The sequence below is a fragment of the Triticum aestivum genome, chromosome 5A, assembly GCF_018294505.1.
Source record: "Triticum aestivum cultivar Chinese Spring chromosome 5A, IWGSC CS RefSeq v2.1, whole genome shotgun sequence".
NCBI classification, from domain to species: Eukaryota; Viridiplantae; Streptophyta; class Magnoliopsida; order Poales; family Poaceae; genus Triticum; species Triticum aestivum.
The window spans coordinates 315,860,117-315,880,757 of NC_057806.1; positions in this window are offsets into that span (position 1 = coordinate 315,860,117).

Below are 20,641 nucleotides of genomic sequence, written 5' to 3' on the forward strand. Positions count from 1 at the left end.
AGTCTGGTGCGGATCTTACTCTGGTTGACCTACGAGGTTCGGTAGTAACTTGATCAGAAGTTTCATGATCATCATCATTAGTTTCCTCACTTACTGGTGTAGGAATCACTGAAACTAATTTCTGTGATGAACTACTTTCCAATAAGGGAGTAGGTACAGTTACCTCATCAACTTCTACTTTCCTCCCACTCACTTCTTTCGAGAGAAACTCCTTCTCTAGAAAGGATCCATTCTTAGGAACGAATATCTTGCCTTCGGATCTGTGATAGAAGGTGTACCCAACAGTCTCCTTTGGGTATCCTATGAAGACACATTTCTCCGATTTGGGTTTGAGCTTATCAGGTTGAAGCTTTTAAACATAAGCATCGCAACCCCAAACTTTGAGAAACGACAACTTGGGTTTTTGCCAAACCACAGTTCATATGATGTCATCTCAATGGATTTCGATTGTGCCCTATTTAACATGAATGTAGCCCTCTCCAAAGCATAACCCCAAAACGATAGCGGTAAATTAGCAAGAGACATCATAGATCGCACCATATCTAATAAAGTGTGGTTACGACGTTCGGACAAACCATTACGCTGTGGTGTTCCAGCTGGCGTGAGTTGCGAAACTATTCCGCATTGTTTCAAATGAAGACCAAACTCGTAACTCAAATATTCTCCTCCACGATCAGATCATTGAAACTTTATTTTCTTGTTATGATGATTTTCCACTTCACTCTGAAATTCTTTGAACTTTTCAAATGTTTCAGACTTATATTTCACCAAGTAGATATACCCATATCTGCTCAAATCATATGTGACTGTCAGAAAATAATGAGCATCAACACTCATCGGACCGCATACATCAGTATGTATTATTTCCAATAAGTCTGTTGCTTGTTCCATTGTTCCGGAAAACGGAGTCTTAGTCATCTTGCCCATGAGGCATGGTTCACAAGCATTAAGTGATTCATAATCAAGTGGTTCCAAAAGCCCATCAACATGGAGTTTCTTCATGCGCTTTACACCAATATGACCTAAACGGCAGTGCCACAAATAAGTTGCACTATCATTATTAAACTTATATCTTTTGGCTTCAATACTATGAATATGTGTATCACTACTATCAAGATTTAGTAAAAATAGACCACTCATCAAGGGTGCATGACCATAAAAGATATTATTCATATAAATAGAACAACCATTATTCTCTGATTTAAATGAATAACCATCTCGCATCAAACAAGATCCAGATATAATGTTCATGCTTCACGCTGGCACCAAATAACAATTATTTAGGTCTAAAACTAATCCTAAAGGTAGATGTAAAGGTAGCGTGCCGACGGCGCTCACATCGACTTTGGAACCATTTCCCACGCTCATCGTCACCTCGTCCTTAGTCAATCTTCGCTTAATCCGTAGCCCCTGTTTCGAGTTGCAAATATTAGCAACAGAACCACTATCAAATACCCAGGCGCTACTGCGAGCATTAGTAAGGTACACATCAATAACATGTATATCAAATATACCTTTCACTTTGCCATCCTTCTTATCCGCAAAATACTTGGGGCAGTTCCGCTTCCAGTGACCGGTCCCTTTGCAGTAGAAGCACTCAGTCTCAGGCTTGGGTCCAAACTTGGGCTTCTTCACTTGAGCATCAACTTGCTTGTCGTTCTTCTTGAATTCCCCTTCTTCCCTTTGCCCTTCTTCTTGAAACTGGTGGTCTTATTGACCATCAACACTTGATGCTCCTTCTTGATTTCTACCTCTGCGGCATTTAGCATCGCGAAGAGCTCGGGAATTGCCTTATCCATCCCTTGCATATTATAGTTCATCACGAAGCTTTTGTAGCTTGGTGGCAGTGATTCAGGAACTCTGTCAATGACACTATCAACCGGAAGATTAACTCCCAGCTGAGTCAAGTGATTGTGGTAGCCAGGCATTCTGAGTATGTGCTCACTGACAGAATTGTTCTCCTCCATTTTGCAGCTGTAGAACTTATTGGAGACTTCATATCTCTCAATCCGGGCATTTGCTTGAAATATTAACTTCAACTCCTGGAACATCCCATATGCTCCATGACGTTCAAAATGTCGTTGAAGTCCGGTTCTAAGCCGTAAAGCATGACACACTGAACTATCGAGTAGTCATCAGCTTTGCTCTGCCAGGTGTTCACAACATCTGGAGTTGCTCCTGCAGTGGGTTTGGCACCTAGCGGTGCTTCCAGGACGTAATTCTTCTGTGCAACAATGAGGATAATCCTCAAGTTACGGACCCAGTCCGTGTAGTTGCTACCATCATCTTTCAACTTAACTTTCTCTAGGAACGCATTAAAATTCAACGGAACAACATCACGTGCCATTTATCTACAACAACATAGACATGCAAAATACTATCAGGTACTAAGTTCATGATAAATTAAAGTTCAATTAATCATATTACTTAAGAACTCCCACTTAGATAGATATCCCTCTAAGCATCTAAGTGATCACGTGATCCATATCAACTAAACCATGTCCGGTCATCACGTGAGATGGAGTAGTTTTCAATGGTGAACACCACTATGTTGATCATATCTACTATATGATTCACGCTCGACCTTTCGGTCTCAGTGTTCCGAGGCTATATCTGCATATGCTAGGCTCGTCAAGCTTAACCCGAGTATTATGCTTTTGCAAAACTGGCTTGCACCCGTTGTATGTGAATGTAGAGCTTATCACACCCGATCATCACGTGGTGTCTCGACAAGACGAACTGTAGCAATGGTGCATACTCAGGAAGAACACTTATACCATGAAATTTAGTGAGAGATCATCTTATAATGCTACCACCGTACTAAGCAAAATAAGATGCATAAAGGATAAACATCACATGCAATCAATATAAGTGATATGATATGGCCATCGTCATTTTGTGCCTTTGATCTCCATCTCCAAAGCACCGTCATGATCACCATTGTCACCGGCTTGACACCTTGATCTCCATCGTAGCATCGTTGTCGTCTCGCCAACTATTGCTTCTACGACTATCGCTACCGCTTGGTGATAAAGTAAAGCAATTACATGGTGATTGTAATTCATACAATAAAGCGACAACCATATGGCTCCTGCCAGTTGTCGATAACTCCGTTACAAAACATGATAATCTCATACAATAAATATAGCATCATATCTTGACCATATCACATCACAACATGCCTTGCAAAAACAAGTTAGATGTCCTCTACTTTGTTGTTGCAAGTTTTACGTGGCTGCTACGGGCTTAGCAAGAACCGTTCTTACCTACGGTATAAAAACCACAATGTGGTATAGTGATTGCTTTTTGATCTTCAAAAAGAACCCTGTTCATTGAATCCGATTCAACTAAAGTTGGAGAAACATACACCCGCCAGCCACCTGTATGCAAAGCACGTCGGTAGAACCAGTCTCATGAACGCGGTCATGTAATGTTGGTCCAGGCCGCTTCATCCAACAATACCGCCGAATCAAGAAACAACTAGTGACGGAAAGCAATATGTATATACCCATGCCCACAACTCCTTTGTGTTCTACTCATGCGTATAACATCTACGCATAGACCTGGCTCTGGTACCACTGTTGGCGAACATAGAATTTCAAAAAATTACCTACGGTCATGCAAGATCTATCTAGGAGAAGCATATCAACGAGCGGGGAGGGTGTGTCCACGTACTCTTGTAGACCGAAAGCGGAAGCGTTAAGTAATGCGGTTGATGTAGTCGAACGTCTTCGCGATCCAACCGATCAAGCACCGAACGCACGGCACCTCCACGATCTGCACACGTACAGCTCGATGACGTCCCTCGTACTCTTGATCTAGCTGAGGCCGAGGGAGAGTTTCGTCAGCACGACGGTGTGGTGACTGTGATGATGAAGTTACCGGCGTAGGGCTTCGCCTAAGCACTACAACGATATGACCGAGGTGTGTTTCTATGGAGGGGGCACCGCACACGGCTAAGAGAAACTTTGGTGTGTCTTTGGGGTGCCCCCCTCCCAGGTATATAAAGGGGGAGGGAGGAGGAGGCCGACCAAGGGAAGGAGGCGCGCCAGGGGGGGCAATCCTACTCCAAGTAGGATTCGCCCCCCCTTTCCTATTCCAACTAGGAGAAGGGGGAAGGAGAGGGAGGAGAGAAGGAAAGGGGCCGCCCCCCTAGTCCAATTCGGTTTGGGCTAGGGGGCACACGCCGCCTCTTGGCCTTCCTCCTCTCTTACACTACTAGGCCCATGCGGCCCAATAACCCCTCGGGGGGTTCCGGTAACTCCTCGGTTCTCCGGTAAATACTCGATACACCTCGGAATCATTCCGGTGTCTGAATATAGTCATCCAATATATCAATCTTTATGTCTCGACCATTTAGAGAATCCTCGTCATGTCCGTGATCTCATCCGGGACTCCAAACTACCTTCGGTACATCAAAATACATACACTTATAATGTCGATCGTCATCGAACGTTAAGCGTGCGGACCCTACGAGTTTGAAAACTATGTAGACATGACCGAGACTCATCTCCGGTCAATAACCAATAGCGGAACCTGGATGCTCATATTGGCTCCTACATAATCTACGAAGATCTTTATCGGTCAAACGGCATAACAACATACATTGTTCCCTTTGTCATCGTTATGTTACTTGCCCGAGATTCGATCGTCGGTATCATCATACCTAGTTCAATCTCGTTATCGGCAAGTCTCTTTACTCGTTCTGTAATGCATCATCCCGTAACTAACTCATTAGTTACATTGCTTGCATTACCGAGAGGGCCCAGAGATACCTCTCCGACAATCGAAGTGACAAATCATAATCTCGATCTATGGCAACTCAACAAACACCATCGGAGACACCTGTAGAGCATATTTATAATCACCTAGTTACGTTGTGACGTTTGATAGCACACTAAGTGTTCCTCCGGTATTCGGGAGTTGCATAATCTCATAGTCATAGGAATATGTATAAGTCATGAAGAAAGCAATAGCAATAAACCAAACAATCATAATGCTAAGCTAACGGATGGGTCAAGTCAATCACATCATTCTCTAATGATGTGATCCCGTTCATCAAATGACAACTCATGTCTATGGCTAGGAAACTTAACCATCTTTGATTAACGAGCTAGTCATGTAGAGGCATACTAGTGACACTCTGTTTGTCTATGTATTCACACATGTACTAAGTTTCCGGTTAATACAATTCTAGCATGAATAATAAAGATTTATCATGATATAAATAAATATAAATAACAACTTTATTATTGCCTCTAGGGCATATATCCTTCAGTTAGTTCTCAGTTGTGTCTCATTTTGGTCATTTGATGACAAAGGGGGAGACGTCTGAGTTAGTCTTCAAGCGGGTCGTTATATGAGCTATTTTTTGCTGAGTTACAACTCTTGAACTTCATTTGATTTGATGTTTGATGAGTTGTAACTTAACTAACTATTTGTGGTATGACTCTTATGCTACTTCATTACGCATGCTCTAATCTTCAATATATCTACCCAAGCATGCACAATCTCGTCAGACACCATTTTTTCATCATCAATCATATTCTTGAAATATCTTATCATATGATCATGCATGATTGGATTCCAAGATATGGGGAAGATCTCCACAATTTCAACCTGTCATGTGCATTTGCAATCCAAATCAAATTCATCATATGCACATCTTCAAGGGGAGTTCCTCAATATCATGTAACCAATTTCTTCATACTTTGTATTTACACTTCAATTATTTACTCCCATTGAAAAGCTAACCAATTTGTCATCAATCACCAAAAATGGGGAGATTGTAGGCGCATCAAGTGCCCCCTCAGTGGTTTTGGAGTATTGAAGACAAATAGGTTGAGGGACTAACGTATTTGTGAGTGTACACAGGAGATATAGTCCCTGAAGATTTGGTTTAACACATGGAAGACGACCCCTAAAAATGGATTTCTTCAAGTGAAGAATTTGGTGATGAAATTGGTATGGCCTTTGAATAAATTGATGTGAAGACTTGAAGCTTGAAGACTTTTGTTTTCGTAGTTTCTCTCTTCTTGTTTTGAGTCATAGGAAAAAATGTATTGTTAAATGGGGTCTACGTGAATCATAGTTCACATTTCCAAAGTGATGCTCAAACCTATACATACACAAGCCGCTTCGAGTGAAGCCTTTGGAAATCTCCAGAACAGCTGACGTATTTGCTAGCGAGAGTGATGAAGTTCATCTGGTCGCTGACGAATTTGGTCAGGCTGAGGAGTTAGGATTTTGGCAGTGTGATCTACCTAAAAGTGAAGAAATTGAGTGCCCCAGCGAATTTGAGAGTTCAAATTTTGACCGTTGCTGCTCCGTGGGCCAGCTATCGAGCGGATGCTTATCTTGACGACTGTCATATCAGATAAGGGCGTTTATGACAATTCATGTCGGGTTGCCACTTGGCTATAAATAGCCATCCCCACAACCACTTGTTGGTTGACTGCTCAGAGAGAACTTGACACTTGTCATTTGAGAGCAACCCATCCTCTAATGACTTTGAGAGAATCCTAAGTGAGGAAAACCCAGAGCCAAAGTGATTAAGCATCACTGAAGAGATTGATTTGTGTGATCCAATGCCTTTCACCTTTGAAGACTGTCATTCTTCCAGATGGTTAGGCGTCATGTTCTAAGCACCCAAGAGTCATTGTGGTGTGCCGGTGAACAAGTCTGTGAAGATTTTGGAAGTCTACGTTGAAGACTTACCACGAGTGATTGGATGAGGTCTAAGTGACCTTAGCTCAAGAGGAATACAGTGAGGACTGTGTGTCCTCTGAGTTCGTCTTAGCCCCCTCAACCAGACGTACAACTGATACAACAACTGGAACTGGTCTACCAAATCGTCGTGTCTTCACCGAGCCAACCTGGTTTCAAATTCCTCACCCACCCCCTTACTTTATTCCGCTGCTGAAGAATTTGTGATCTACTTTCTGAAGAACTTGAACTAAAGACTTTCATTATGTTGTATTCTATTTCTTCAGTTCATCTTCCTCATGCTTGTATGACTATATGATTGCATGTTCTTCATCTGTATATATCTTGAGCCGCCGGCCCTAGGCCTCTACTCCTCTCTCCCCCCTCCCGCCGCCGCCAGAGGCCATGCTAGCGTAGCCTGGCCAGTGATGGTGGTGGCGGGGCCCTCCCCCTCGTGCGATGGTGGCGGTCTCCTATCATCGGTGACGACTCATGGATTGGCAGTGCACCGGCTGCAAGGAGCAGTGGGCACCCGGCGGCGAGTGTGGTGGCAATGACAGCGTAGGCGCGTTATCCCCGCGGTTGAGGAGCACCTGTGGCGGCGGCCCAGATCGCGGGCCTCGTCCGTGGGCCGGCAGATCTGGAGGGCGTCTACAGGCGGGCATGGTGGGCCTGACGGCGCCGGCTTAGGGACCATGGTGATGCCATGGCCGGTCAGGCGGCGGCGGCTTGGATCCATCATCCAGTCCTCGGCAGAGATGGCGGCGATCCGTGCACGGGATGCTTGATGGAGGTCCATCGGACAGATCCGGGTGAAAACTTGCTTTCGGCTTACTGCCAAAGCCGGCGGTGACGACGCTATTTTGCGACATTCCCTTCTTGAAGGCATCGTCGAGGAGAGTTTTAAGGTCACTGTCTGCTACCTCTGGGGGTAACCCTAGATCAGTAGATCGGAAGACAGCGGTGTTCTTATGTCGTTTCCCCCTTGGGGCGTCGTTCTTGGAGGTGTGCACGGGCTTGAGGGACCAGTGGACCACATCTTTGGTGGAGCGGTGCTTTATCCTATACATTAATGGCGACGGATCTCGACGGCGTGGCGCAGTGCAGATTCGGCGTCCGATGTACGAAGATGGACTCGCGCAGGAGGACGACGCTGTCTGGCGTCGTGGTGGCGTCGATGGCAGAGAGACCTAACACGGTAGATGCAACAATACAACTCTGAAGATGGATTGGTGGCAGGTGGATGCGGCGGCATCATACCCGGTAGGCGTCCTGGTTGAGGAGTGCGCCGGACTGGTGGGTGCCCCATACCCGGCAGGCATCCTAGTTGGGACCTCATGTCTTAGATGATAGGTTTGGCTGCGAGGTTTGTTTGGTATAAGGCCCAGACTATCAACATCCCTACATCTACTAGATAGGAATAGCGACAGATGTTGCCTAGACGGTGGCTTTAGTCTTACTGTTGTATGACTTTGTAAGGTCTTATGTGAATAATTAATAAAGTGGCTGCATGCATTGTCCAGATGCAGAGGTCGGGGGTTCTCCCCCATTTCTAAAAAAATTTGTATCTTGTATGTATGCTTTTCATTTCTATGATGACTTAGTTTTCTAGCGTTTCTATTTCTTCACTCTGATCTTTGTCAAATTCATTAGACGAATTTCCAAAATTCTCCCATCCCCCCCTCCTCTGGGAGTAAACATGCGCTTTCAGGATCATACTAACCGGCATGTAATCACCCACATGGGCCGCGTCTGACTTCTTTGGCAAGACCATGATGTTATGAGGTCACACAATCGCCCCAAAGGATTGCCAGCTGAAAGATGGTCAGCGTGATATCTACTTGATAATAACCCAACATGACTTGAAGGAGGGCACAATGAAGTCATCTAGTCCGGTAGCCTTGATAGATGAGAGGATAACACATCATGATAATACCCCCAACATGACTTGAAGAATGGCACAATGAAGCCATCTAGTCCGGTAGCCTTGATAGATGGGAGGGATAATACATCATCCTCGGTTTCATGATCATCAAAATTTGCCTCAAGATCCGAGAGGTCGTGGACCAGGATGTCCAAATTATCCTAGATCAGGCTAGCCTTCCTCCCGATGGGCGTCCCGAGAAGCTCAAGTGAGAGTGCGGGGCCTTCTCCTTGTCCTCGGTGATCGCAATGTCCATGTCAGAATGAATGGTATGAATGAAGTTCTTATACTTGTGACCATTGACCCTCGCATGAAACAGCTTCTGAATTTACGCCCCTACTCGATCCGAATGTGACGTGGTCGTTGCCCAAATTGATCCAAGTGAGATGGGATCGTTATTGTAACTTGATCTTTTGGATGAACAACATACCCTAATAAGAAGACTTTAGGATGCGCCTTAGGTCGCCCTCAACTAGATGCCTAGAGGAGCAACATACCCAAATTAGGAAGACTTCCTTTATGCCTGAGGTCACGCTCGGACAATCATAGGGATATGTGGTTCTTAGCAAGGTCCAGGCACCAGATCACCTTTTTTTCATAACGAGCCGAGTCTTTAGGACACCCACTCACTCATGCTCTCACTTCTTGATGGCCTTGGTCGTACGACAAAGCTTAATATGGACGCGGCGGATGACATCTCATATGTTTCTATTTGACAGTGTCGATGTTGTTCTTTTTCATTTTGAACTTTTTGATTTTGGGTAAAACCTATATGCACTATATTAGTATGTTTTCTATGAAGTTTTCAAAAGTTTGACTTAGGATAAAACTGTATGCACTGTGTTTTTTTAGAATAAAAAGTAGTAGGAGTAGTACATATGGGTGGATATCAAGTGATGCCACCTTTCACATGCTCCCATGTTATACATTTTGAAAAATCACATTTAGATGTTTCAAAAATTTCTGAAAAAACTTGGGGATGTCCACAAGACATGTCTATAACCTCTAAAAAATTTAGATTATAATTCAAAATATACATCAAGAAACAAAAAAATACAAATCTATATGTGAATAGAGTCATTCCTGACACAGGTAATGTTTTGTCTTCTTTTGACAATATTCATTCTAGATTTGTCTTTTTTGTTTCTCAATGAGTATTTTGAATTTGTATCTGAATTTATTAGAGTTTGTAAACATATGTCTGGTGAACATCTACAAATTTTTCCAGATTTTTTTGAAACATCTAAATGTGATTTTTTTTTTCAAAAGTTGGAGCATGGTAGCATACAAGAAATTGATAAATACACATATAGGCGAACCAACTTGTGGTTGGATGGTTAGAGGGACTGTGGTATCTCCATCCCATCAAGGTTCAAATTCTGGTGCTCGCATTTATTTCTGTATTTATTTCAGAATTTTCGGTGACGCGCATTCAGTGGGAGGAGACGTTCCCGTCGACGATGAGGCGCCTACGGTGACTTTGTAAAATCTCAAGATGATAAGCCGGCTCAGTCTTTCGGAGGTGCTCATAGGGGTAGGGTGTGCGTGTGTGCGCTCATAGGGGTGAGTATATGCGCATGTATATGAGCGCTTGTGTCTGTACTGATGTTCAAAAAAAAGATAAATACACACATATGTATGACCAATTAAATGTTGGGGACTGATCGGCCAGCTATATGTATGGTCCAGCTAAGACGAAGGCGTGGGATGAGTTTACGTGCAAATCCTTAGTCTGGTCATAGTGGGGAGTAACTTAGGCTGGTCATTGTAGGTCCGAATCGTAGTCTTGGAGCGTACACTATCACGTGGAAACTTACCTCCTCCAAGAAATTTACGGTCAAGTCCCTTTATGACAAATTGACCGAGGGCACATCGCTAGACATAGCTAGAGGGTTATGGAAGGCCGCGTATCCCTCTTAAAATCAAGATATTTATGTGGCAAATGTTCTGCAACCGCTTACCAACCTCGGATAATGTGGCCAAGTGTAACGGGCCGACGGATGGAACTTGCACCACTTGCGATTTAGGGGAAAACGCAAATCATGTGTTCTCCAGGTGTGCTCTCACTAGATTCGCGTGGAGTGCGGTTAGGGATGCTTTCAAGCAAAACTGGAACCCACAATCTAGTGTTGACCTACTTACATTGATTTCGGCGCAAAGAGGGGGCCAATGCAAGGATAATTTGGAGATGCGTTGGGCCGCTACTTTGGTCGGTCCGGAACAGAATTATGACTGAACACAAGTTCCCGGCTCACCCTGCTGATATTATCTTCAAATGTCACATTTTTTCTTCAGGTTTGGGCGCCGTTGAGGAAGACGCGTGACGCGGATCGCATGAACGAGATCATGGAGCAGATCAAGACGACTAAGGAGTGAAGGAAATATGCCCTAGAGTTAATAATAAAGTTATTATTTATTTCCTTATTTCATGATAAATGTTTATTATTCATGCTAGAATTGTATTAACAGGAAACTTGATACATGTGTGAATATATAGACAAACAGAGTGTCACTAGTATGCCTCTACTTGACTAGCTCGTTGATCAAAGATGGTTATGTTTCCTAGCCATAGACATGAGTTGTCACTTGATTAATGAGATCACATCATTAGGAGAATGATGTGGTTGACTTGACCCATTCCATTAGCTTAGCACTTGATCGTTTTTGTTTACTACTATTGCTTTCTTCATGACTTATACATGTTCTTATGACTATGAGATTATGCAACTCCCAAATACCGGAGGAACACTTTGTGTGCTACCAAACGTCACAACGTAACTGGGTGATTATAAAGGTGCTCTACAGGTGTCTCCGATGGTACTTCTTGAGTTGGCATAGATCAATAATAGGATTTGTCACTCCGATTGTCGGAGAGGTATCTCTGGGCCCTCTCGGTAATGCACATCACTATAAGCCTTGCAAGCAATGCAACTAATGAGTTAGTTGCGGGATAGTGCATTACGAAATGAGTAAAGAGACTTGCTGGTAACGAGATTGAACTAGGTATTGGTATACCGACGATCGAATCTCGAGTAAGTAACATACCAATGACAAAGAGAACAACGTATAGTGTTATGCGGTTTGACCGATAAAGATCTTCGTAGAATATGTAGGAAGCAATATGAGCATCCAGGTTCCGCTATTGGTTATTGACCGGAGACATGTCTCGGTCATGTCTACATAGTTCTCGAACCCGTAGGGTCCGCACGCTTAAAGTTCTGCGACGATCGGTTTTATGAGTTTATATGTTTTGATGTACCGACGGTAGTTCGGAGTCCCGGATATGATCACGGATATGACGAGGAGTCTCGAAATGGTCGAGACATGAAGATTGATATATTGGAAGCCTACATTTGGACATCGGAAGAGTTCCGGGTAAAATCGGGATTTTACCGGAGTACCAGAGGGGTTACCGAAACCCCCCGGAGGCTAATGGGCCTTGTTGGGCCATAAGGGAAAGAGAGAGGGGCCGGCCTAGGGCAGGCAGCGCCCCCCCTCCCCTCTGATCCGAATTGGACTAGGAGAGGGGGGGGGGCGCCCCCCTTTCCTTCTCTTTCTCTCCCTTCCTTTCCCCCTTCTAGTAGGAGTAGGAAAGAGGGGAATCCTACTCCTACTAGGAGGAGGATTCCTCCTCCTGGCGCACCAACAAAGGCTGGCCGGCCTCCCCCTTGCTCCTTTATATACAGGGGCAGGGGGGCACCTCTAGACACACAAGTTGATCACAAAGATTTCTCCCAGCCGTGTGTGGTGCCCCCTCCACCATAATCCACCTCGGTCATACTCTAGCGATGCTTAGGCGAAGCCCTTCCACGGTAGCTTCATCAACATCGACACCACACCGTCGTGTTGACGAAACTCTTCCCCGAGCTCTACTGGATCGTGAGTTCGCGGGACGTCACCGAGCTGAACGTGTGCTGAACGCGGAGGTGCCGTACGTTCGGTACTAAGGATCGGTCGATCGTGAAGACGTACGACTACATCAACTGCGTTGTCATAACGCTTTCGCTTAACGGTCTATGAGGGTACATGGACGACACTCTCCCCTCTCGTTGCTATGCATCACCACGATCCTGCATGTGCGTAGGAATTTTTTTGAAATTACTACGTTCCCCAACAGTGGCATCCGAGCCTGGTTCTATGCGTAGATGTTATATGCACGAGTAGAACACAAGTGAGTTGTGGACAATACAAGTCATACTGCTTACCAGCATGTCATACTTTGGTTCGGCGGTATTGTTGGATGAAGCGGCCCGGACCGACATTACGCGTACGCTTACGCGAGACTGGTTCTACCGACGTGCTTTGCACATAGGTGGCTGGCGGGTGTCAATTTCTCCAACTTTAGTTGAACCGAGTGTGGCTACGTCCAGTCCTTGAGAAGGTTAAAACAACACTAACTTGATGAACTATCGTTGTGGTTTTGATGCGTAGGTAAGAACGGTTTTTGCTCAGCCCGTAGAAGCCACATAAAACTTGCAACAACAAAGTAGAGGACGTCTAACTTGTTTTTGCAGGGCATGTTGTGATGTGATATGGTCAAGACATGATGCCATATTTATTGTATGAGATGATCATGTTTTGTAACGGAGTTATCGGCAACTGGTAGGAGCCATATGGTTGTCGCTTTATTGTATGCAATGTAATCGCCCTGTAATTGCTTTACTTTATCACTAAGCGGTAGCGGTAGTCGTAGAAGCAATAGTTGGCGAGACGACAACGATGCTACGATGGAGATCAAGGTGTCGCACTGGTGATGATGGTGATCATGATGGTGCTTCTGAGCTGGAGATCACAAGCACAGGATGACGTTGGCCATATCATATCACTTATATTGATTGCATGTGATGTTTATCCTTTATGCATCTTATTCTGCTTTGTTTGACGGTAGCATTATAAGATGATCTCTCACTAAATTTCAAGGTAAAAGTGTTCTCTCTGAGTATGCACCGTTGCCAAAGTTTGTCGTGCCGAGACACCACGTGATGATCGGGTGTGATAAGCTCTACGTTCATCTACAACGGGTGCAAGCCAGTTTTGCACACGCAGAATACACAGGTTAAACTTGACGAGCCTAGCATATGCAGATATGGCCTCGGAACACTGAGACCGAAAGGTCGAGCGTGAATCATATAGTAGATATGATCAACATAGTGATGTTCACCATTGAAAACTACTCCATCTCACGTGATGATCGGACATGGTTTAGTTGATTTGGATCACGTGATCACTTAGATGATCAGAGGGATGTCTATCTAAGTGGGAGTTCTTAAGTAATATGATTAGTTGAACTTAAATTTATCATGAACATAGTACCTGATAGTATTTTGCTTGTCTATGTTGATTGTAGATAGATGGCCTGTGTTGTTGTTTCGTTGAATTTTAATGAGTTCCTTGAGAAAGCAAAGTTGAAAGATGATGGTAGCAATTACACAGACTGGGTCCGTAACTTGAGGATTATCCTCATTGTTGCACAGAAGAATTACGTCCTGAAAGCACCGCTGGGTGTCAGGCCTACTGCAGATGCTGCTGAGTTAAGAACGTCTGGCATAGTAAAGCTAATGACTACTCGATAGTTCAGTGTGCCATGATTTACGGCTTAGAACCGGGACTTCAACGACGTTTTGAACGTCATGGAGCATATGAGATGTTCCAGGAGTTCAAGTTAGTATTTCAAGCAAATGCCCGGATTGAGAGATATGAAGTCTCCAATAAGTTCTATAGCTGCAAGATGGAGGAGAATAGTTCTTTTAGTGAACATATACTCAAAATGTTTGGGTATCATAATCACTTGACTCAACAAGGAGTTAATCTTCCTGTTGATAGTGTCATTGACAGAGTTCTTCAATCACTACCACCAAGCTACAAAAGCTTCATGATGAACTATAATATGCAAGGGATGAATAAGACAATTCTCGAGCTCTTCGCAATGCTAAAGGCAGCGGAGGTAGAAATCAAGAAGGAGCATCAAGTGTTGATGGTCAACAAGACCACCAGTTTCAAGAAAAAGGGTAAAGGGAAGAAGGGGAACTTCAAGAAGAACAGCAAACAAGTTGCTGCTCAGGAGAAGAAACCTAAGTCTGGACCTAAGCCTGAGACAGAGTGCTTCTACTGCAAACAGACTGGTCACTGGAAGCGGAACTGCCCCAAGTATTTGGTGGATAAGAAGGATGGCAAGGTGAACAAAGGTATATGTGATATACATGTTATTGATGTGTACCTTACCAGAGCTCGCAGTAGCACCTGGGTATTTGATACTGGTTCTATTGCTAATATTTGCAACTCGAAACAGGGACTACGGATTAAGCGAAGACTGGCTAAGGACGAGGTGACGATGCGCGTGGGAAATGGTTCCAAAGTCGATGTGATCGCCGTCGGCACCCTACCTCTACATCTACCTTTGGGATTACTTTTAGACCTAAATAATTGTTATTTGGTGCCAGCGTTAAGCATGAACATTATATCTGGATCTTGTTTGATGCGAGACGGTTATTCATTTAAATTTGAGAATAATGGTTGTTCTACTTATATGAGTAATATCTTTTATGGTCATGCACCCTTGAAGAGTGGTCTATTTTTGTTGAATCTCGATAGTAGTGATACACATATTCATAATGTTGAAGCCAAAAGATGCAGAGTTGATAATGATAGTGCAACTTATTTGTGGCACTGCCATTTGGGTCATATTGGTATAAAGCGCATGAAGAAACTCCATACTGATGGACTTTTGGAATCACTTGATTATGAATCACTTGGTACTTGCGAACCATGCCTTATGGGCGAGATGACTAAAACGCCGTTCTCCGGAACTATGGAGCGAGCAACAGATTTGTTTGGAAATCATACATACAGATGTATGTGGTCCGATGCATATTGAGGCTCGCGGTGGGTATCATTATTTTCTCACCTTCACAGATGATTTGAGAAGATATGGGTATATCTACTTAATGAAACATAAGTCTGAAACATTTGAAAAGTTCAAAGAATTTCAGAGTGAAGTGAAAAATCATCGTAACAAGAAAATAAAGTTTCTACGATCTGATCGTGGAGGAGAATATTTGAGTTACGAGTTTGGTCTACATTTGAAACAATGCGGAATAGTTTCGCAACTCACGCCACCCGGAACACCACAACGTAATGGTGTGTCCGAATGTCGTAATCGTACTTTACTAGATATGGTGCGATCTATGATGTCTCTTACTGATTTACTGCTATAATTTTGGGGTTATGCTTTAGAGACGGCTGCATTCACGTTAAATAGGGCACCATCAAAATCCATTGAGATGACACCTTATGAACTGTGGTTTGGCAAGAAACCAAAGTTGTCATTTCTTAAAGTTTGGGGTTGCGATGCTTATGTGAAAAAGCTTCAACCAGATAAGCTCGAACCCAAATTGGAGAAATGTGTCTTCATAGGATACCCGAAGGAAACTGTTGGGTACACCTTCTATCGCAGATCTGAAGGCAAGACATTCGTTGCTAAGAATGGACCCTTTCTAGAGAAGAAGTTTCTGTCGAAAGAAGTGAGTGAGAGGAAAGTAGAACTTGATGAGGTAACTATACCTGCTCCCTTATTGGAAAGTAGTTCATCACAGAAACCGGTTCCTGTGACACCTACACCAATTAGTGAGGAAACCAATGATGATGATCATGAAACTTCAGATCAAGTTACTACCGAACCTCGTAGGTCAACCAGAGCAAGATCCGCACTAGAGTGGTACCGTAATCCTATTCTGGAGGTCATGTTACTTGACCATGACGAACCTACGAACTATGAGGAAGCAGTGATGATCCCAGATTCCGCAAAATGGCTTGAGGCCATGAAATCTGAGATGGGATCCATGTATGAGAACAAAGTGTGGACTTTGGTTGACTTGCCCGATGATCGACAGGCCATTGAAAATAAATGGATCTTCAAGAAGAATACATACGCTGATGGTAATGTTACTGTGTACAAAGCTCGACTTGCTGCGAAAGGTTTTCGACAAGTTTAAGGAGTTGACTACGATGAGACCTTTTCACCAGTAGCGATGCTTAAGTCCGTCCGAATCATGTTAGCTATTGTCGCATTTTATGATTATGAAATTTGGCAAATGGATGTAAAGACTGCATTCCTGAATGGATTTCTGGAAGAAGAGTTGTATATGATGCAACCTGAAGGTTTTATCAATCCAAAGGGTACTAACAAAGTGTGCAAGCTCCAGCGATCCATTTATGGACTGGTGCAAGCCTCTCAGAGTTGGAATAAACGTTTTGATAGTGTGATCAAAGCATATGGTTTTATACAGACTTTTGGAGAAGCTTGTATTTCCAAGAAAGTGAGTGGGAGCTCTGCAGCATTTCTAATATTATATGTGGATGACATATTGTTGATTGGAAATGATATAGAATTTCTGGATAGCATAAAAGGATACTTGAATAAGAGTTTTTCAATGAAAGACCTCGGTGAAGCTGCTTATATATTGGGCATCAAGATCTATAGAGATAGATCAAGACGCTTAATTGGACTTTCACAAAGCACATACCTTGATAAAATTTTGAAAAGGTTTAAAATGGATCAAGCTAAGAAAGGGTTCTTGCCTGTATTACAAGGTGTGAAGTTGAGTAAGACTCAATGCTCGACCACTGCAGAAGATAGAGAGAAAATGAAAAGTGTTCCCTATGCTTCAGCCATAGGCTCTATCATGTATGCAATGCTGTGTACCAGACCTGATGTGTGCCTTGCTATTAGACTAGCAGGGAGGTACCAAAGTAATCCAGGAGTGGATCACTGGACAACGGTCAAGAACATCCTGAAGTATCTGAAAAGGACCAAGGATATGTTTCTCGTTTATGGAGGTGACAAAGAGCTCATCGTAAATGATTACGTTGATGCAAGCTTTGACACTGATCCAGACGATTCTAAATCGCAAATCGGATACGTGTTTATATTGAATGGTGGAGCTGTCAGTTGGAGCAGTTCTAAACAAAGCGTCGTGGCGGGATCTACATGTGAAGCGGAGTACATTGCTGCTTCAGAAGCAGCGAATGAAGGAATCTGGATGAAGGAGTTCATATCCGATCTAGGTGTCATACCTAGTGCATCGGGTCCAATGAAAATCTTTTGTGACAATACTGGTGCAATTGCTTTGGCAAAGGAATCCAGATTTCACAAGAGAACCAAGCACATCAAGAGACGCTTCAACTCCATCCGGGATCAAGTCCAGGTGGGAGACGTAGAGATTTGCAAGATACATACGGATCTGAATGTTGCAGACCCGTTGACTAACTCTCTTCCACGAGCAAAACATGATCAACACCAAGGCTCCATGGGTGTTAAAATCATTACTGTGTAATCTAGATTATTGACTCTAGTGCAAGTGGGAGACTGAAGGAAATATGCCCTAGAGGCAATAATAAAGTTATTATTTATTTCCTTATTTCATGATAAATATTTATTATTCATGCTAGAATTGTATTAACCGGAAACTTGATACATGTGTGAATACATAGACAAACAGAGTGTCACTAGTATGCCTCTACTTGACTAGCTCGTTGATCAAAGATGGTTATGTTTCCTAGCCATAGACATGAGTTGTCATTTGATTAATGGGATCACATAATTAGGAGAATGATGTGATTCACTTGACCCATTTCATTAGCTTAGCACTTGATCGTTTTTGTTTACTACTATTGCTTTCTTCATGACTTATACATGTTCTTATGACTATGAGATTATGCAACTCCCGAATACCGAAGGAACACTTTGTGTGCTACCAAACGTCACATCGTAACTGGGTGATTATAAAGGTGCTCTACAGATTGTCGAAGAGGTGTCTCTGGGCCCTCTCGGTAATGCGCATCACTATAAGCCTTGCAATCAATGCAACTAATGAGTTAGTTGCGGGATAGTGCATTACGAATCGAGTAAAGAGACTTGCCGGTAATGAGATTGAAGTAGGTATTGGGATACCGACGATCGAATCTCGAGCAAGTAACATACCGATGACAAAGAGAACAACGTATACTGTTATGCGGTTTGACTGATAAAGATCTTCGTAGAACATGTAGGAACCAATATGAGCATCCAGGTTCCACTATTGGTTATTGACCGGAGACATGTCTCGGTCATGTCTACATAGTTCTCAAACCCGTAGAATCCGCACGCTTAAAGTTCTATGACGATCGGTTTTATGAGTTTATGTGTTTTGATGTACCGAAGGTAGCTCGGAGTCCCGGATATGATCACGGACATGACGAGGAGTCTCAAAATGGTCGAGACATGAAGATTAATATATTGGAAGCCTATTGGACATCGGAAGAGTTCTGGGTAAAACCGGGATTTTAGCGGAGTACCAGAGGGGTTACCGGAACCCCCCGGAGGCTAATGGGCCTTGTTGGGCCATAAGGGAAAGAGAGAGGGGCCGGCCTAGGGCAGGCAGCGCGCCCCTCCCCTCTGGTACGAATTGGACTAGGAGAGGGGGGCCCTTTCCTTCTCTTTCTCTCCCTTCCTTTCCCCCTCCTAGTAGGAGTAGGAAAGAGGGGAATCCTACTCTTACTAGGAGGAGGATTCCTCCTCCTGGCGCACCAACAAGGGCCGGCCGGCCTCCCCCTTGCTCCTTTATATACAGGGGCAGGGGGGCACCTCTAGACACACAAGTTGATCACAAAGATGTCTCCCAGCCGTGTGTGGTGCCCCCTCCATCATAATCCACCTCGGTCATACTGTAGCGGTGCTTAGGCGAAGCCCTGCCACGGTAGCTTTATCAACATCGTCACCACACCTTCGTGCTGACGAAACTCTTCCCCGAGCTCTACTGGATCTTGAGTTTGCGGGACGTCACCGGGCTGAACGTGTGCTGAACGCGAAGGTGCCGTACGTTCGGTACTGTGGATTGGTCAATCATGAAGACGTACGACTACATCAACCGTGTTGTCATAACGCTTCCGCTTAACGGTCTACGAGGGTACGTGGACGACACTCTCCCCTCTCGTTGCTATGCATCACCATGATCCTGCATGTGCGTAAGAATTTTTTTGAAATTACTACGTTCCCCAATGGTGGCATCCGAGCCTGGTTCTATGCGTAGATGTTATATGCACGAGTAGAACACAAGTGAGTTGTGGACGATACAAGTCATACTGCTTAACAACATGTCATACTTTGGTTCGACGGTATTGTTGGATGAAACGGCCCGGACCGACATTATGCGTACGCTTACGCGAGACTGGTTCTACCGACGTGCTTTGCATATAGATGGCTGGCGGGTGTCAGTTTCTCCAATTTTAGTTGAATCGAGTGTGGCTACGCCCAGTCCTTGAGAAGGTTAAAACATCACTAACTTGACGAACTATCGTTGTGGTTTTGATGCGTAGGTAAGAACGGTTCTTGCTCAACCCGTAGCAGCCACGTAAAACTTGCAACAACAAAGTAGAGGACATCTAACTTGTTTTTGCAGGGCATTTTGTGACGTGATATGGTCACACTGGTCGTAACATAGGCAGTAACATCACACATATCTAGATAAAATAGATGATGTGACGAGCAATAAGTGAAGAAAGAGAGGCATGTAGTAACATAGCTAGTTACTACTCCCTCCGTTCGGAATTACTTGTCTCAGAAATGGATGTATCTAAAACTAAAATACGTCTAGATACATCCATTTCTGCGACAAGTAATTCCAAACGGAGAAAGTACTAGTATAAGTAACATCACACATATCAAGGCATGATGAGTCTATAACATAATACATGAAGTGTTGCATGTTACCACACATATGTTACTCCCTACTAGAGAGGTAGTAGTAACATAGAGTAGTAGTATGAGCATGTTACTACTCTATGTTACTATCCATTATGGCTAGTCTTACTCCCACTACGACTAGCCTTACTCACTACCAGTATAAGTAACATCACACATATCTAGATATGATGAGTCTATAGCATAATAAATGAAGTGTTGCATGTAACCACACATATATTACTCCCTAGTAGAGAGGTAGTAACATAGAGTAGTAACATGGGCTTACTATTCTA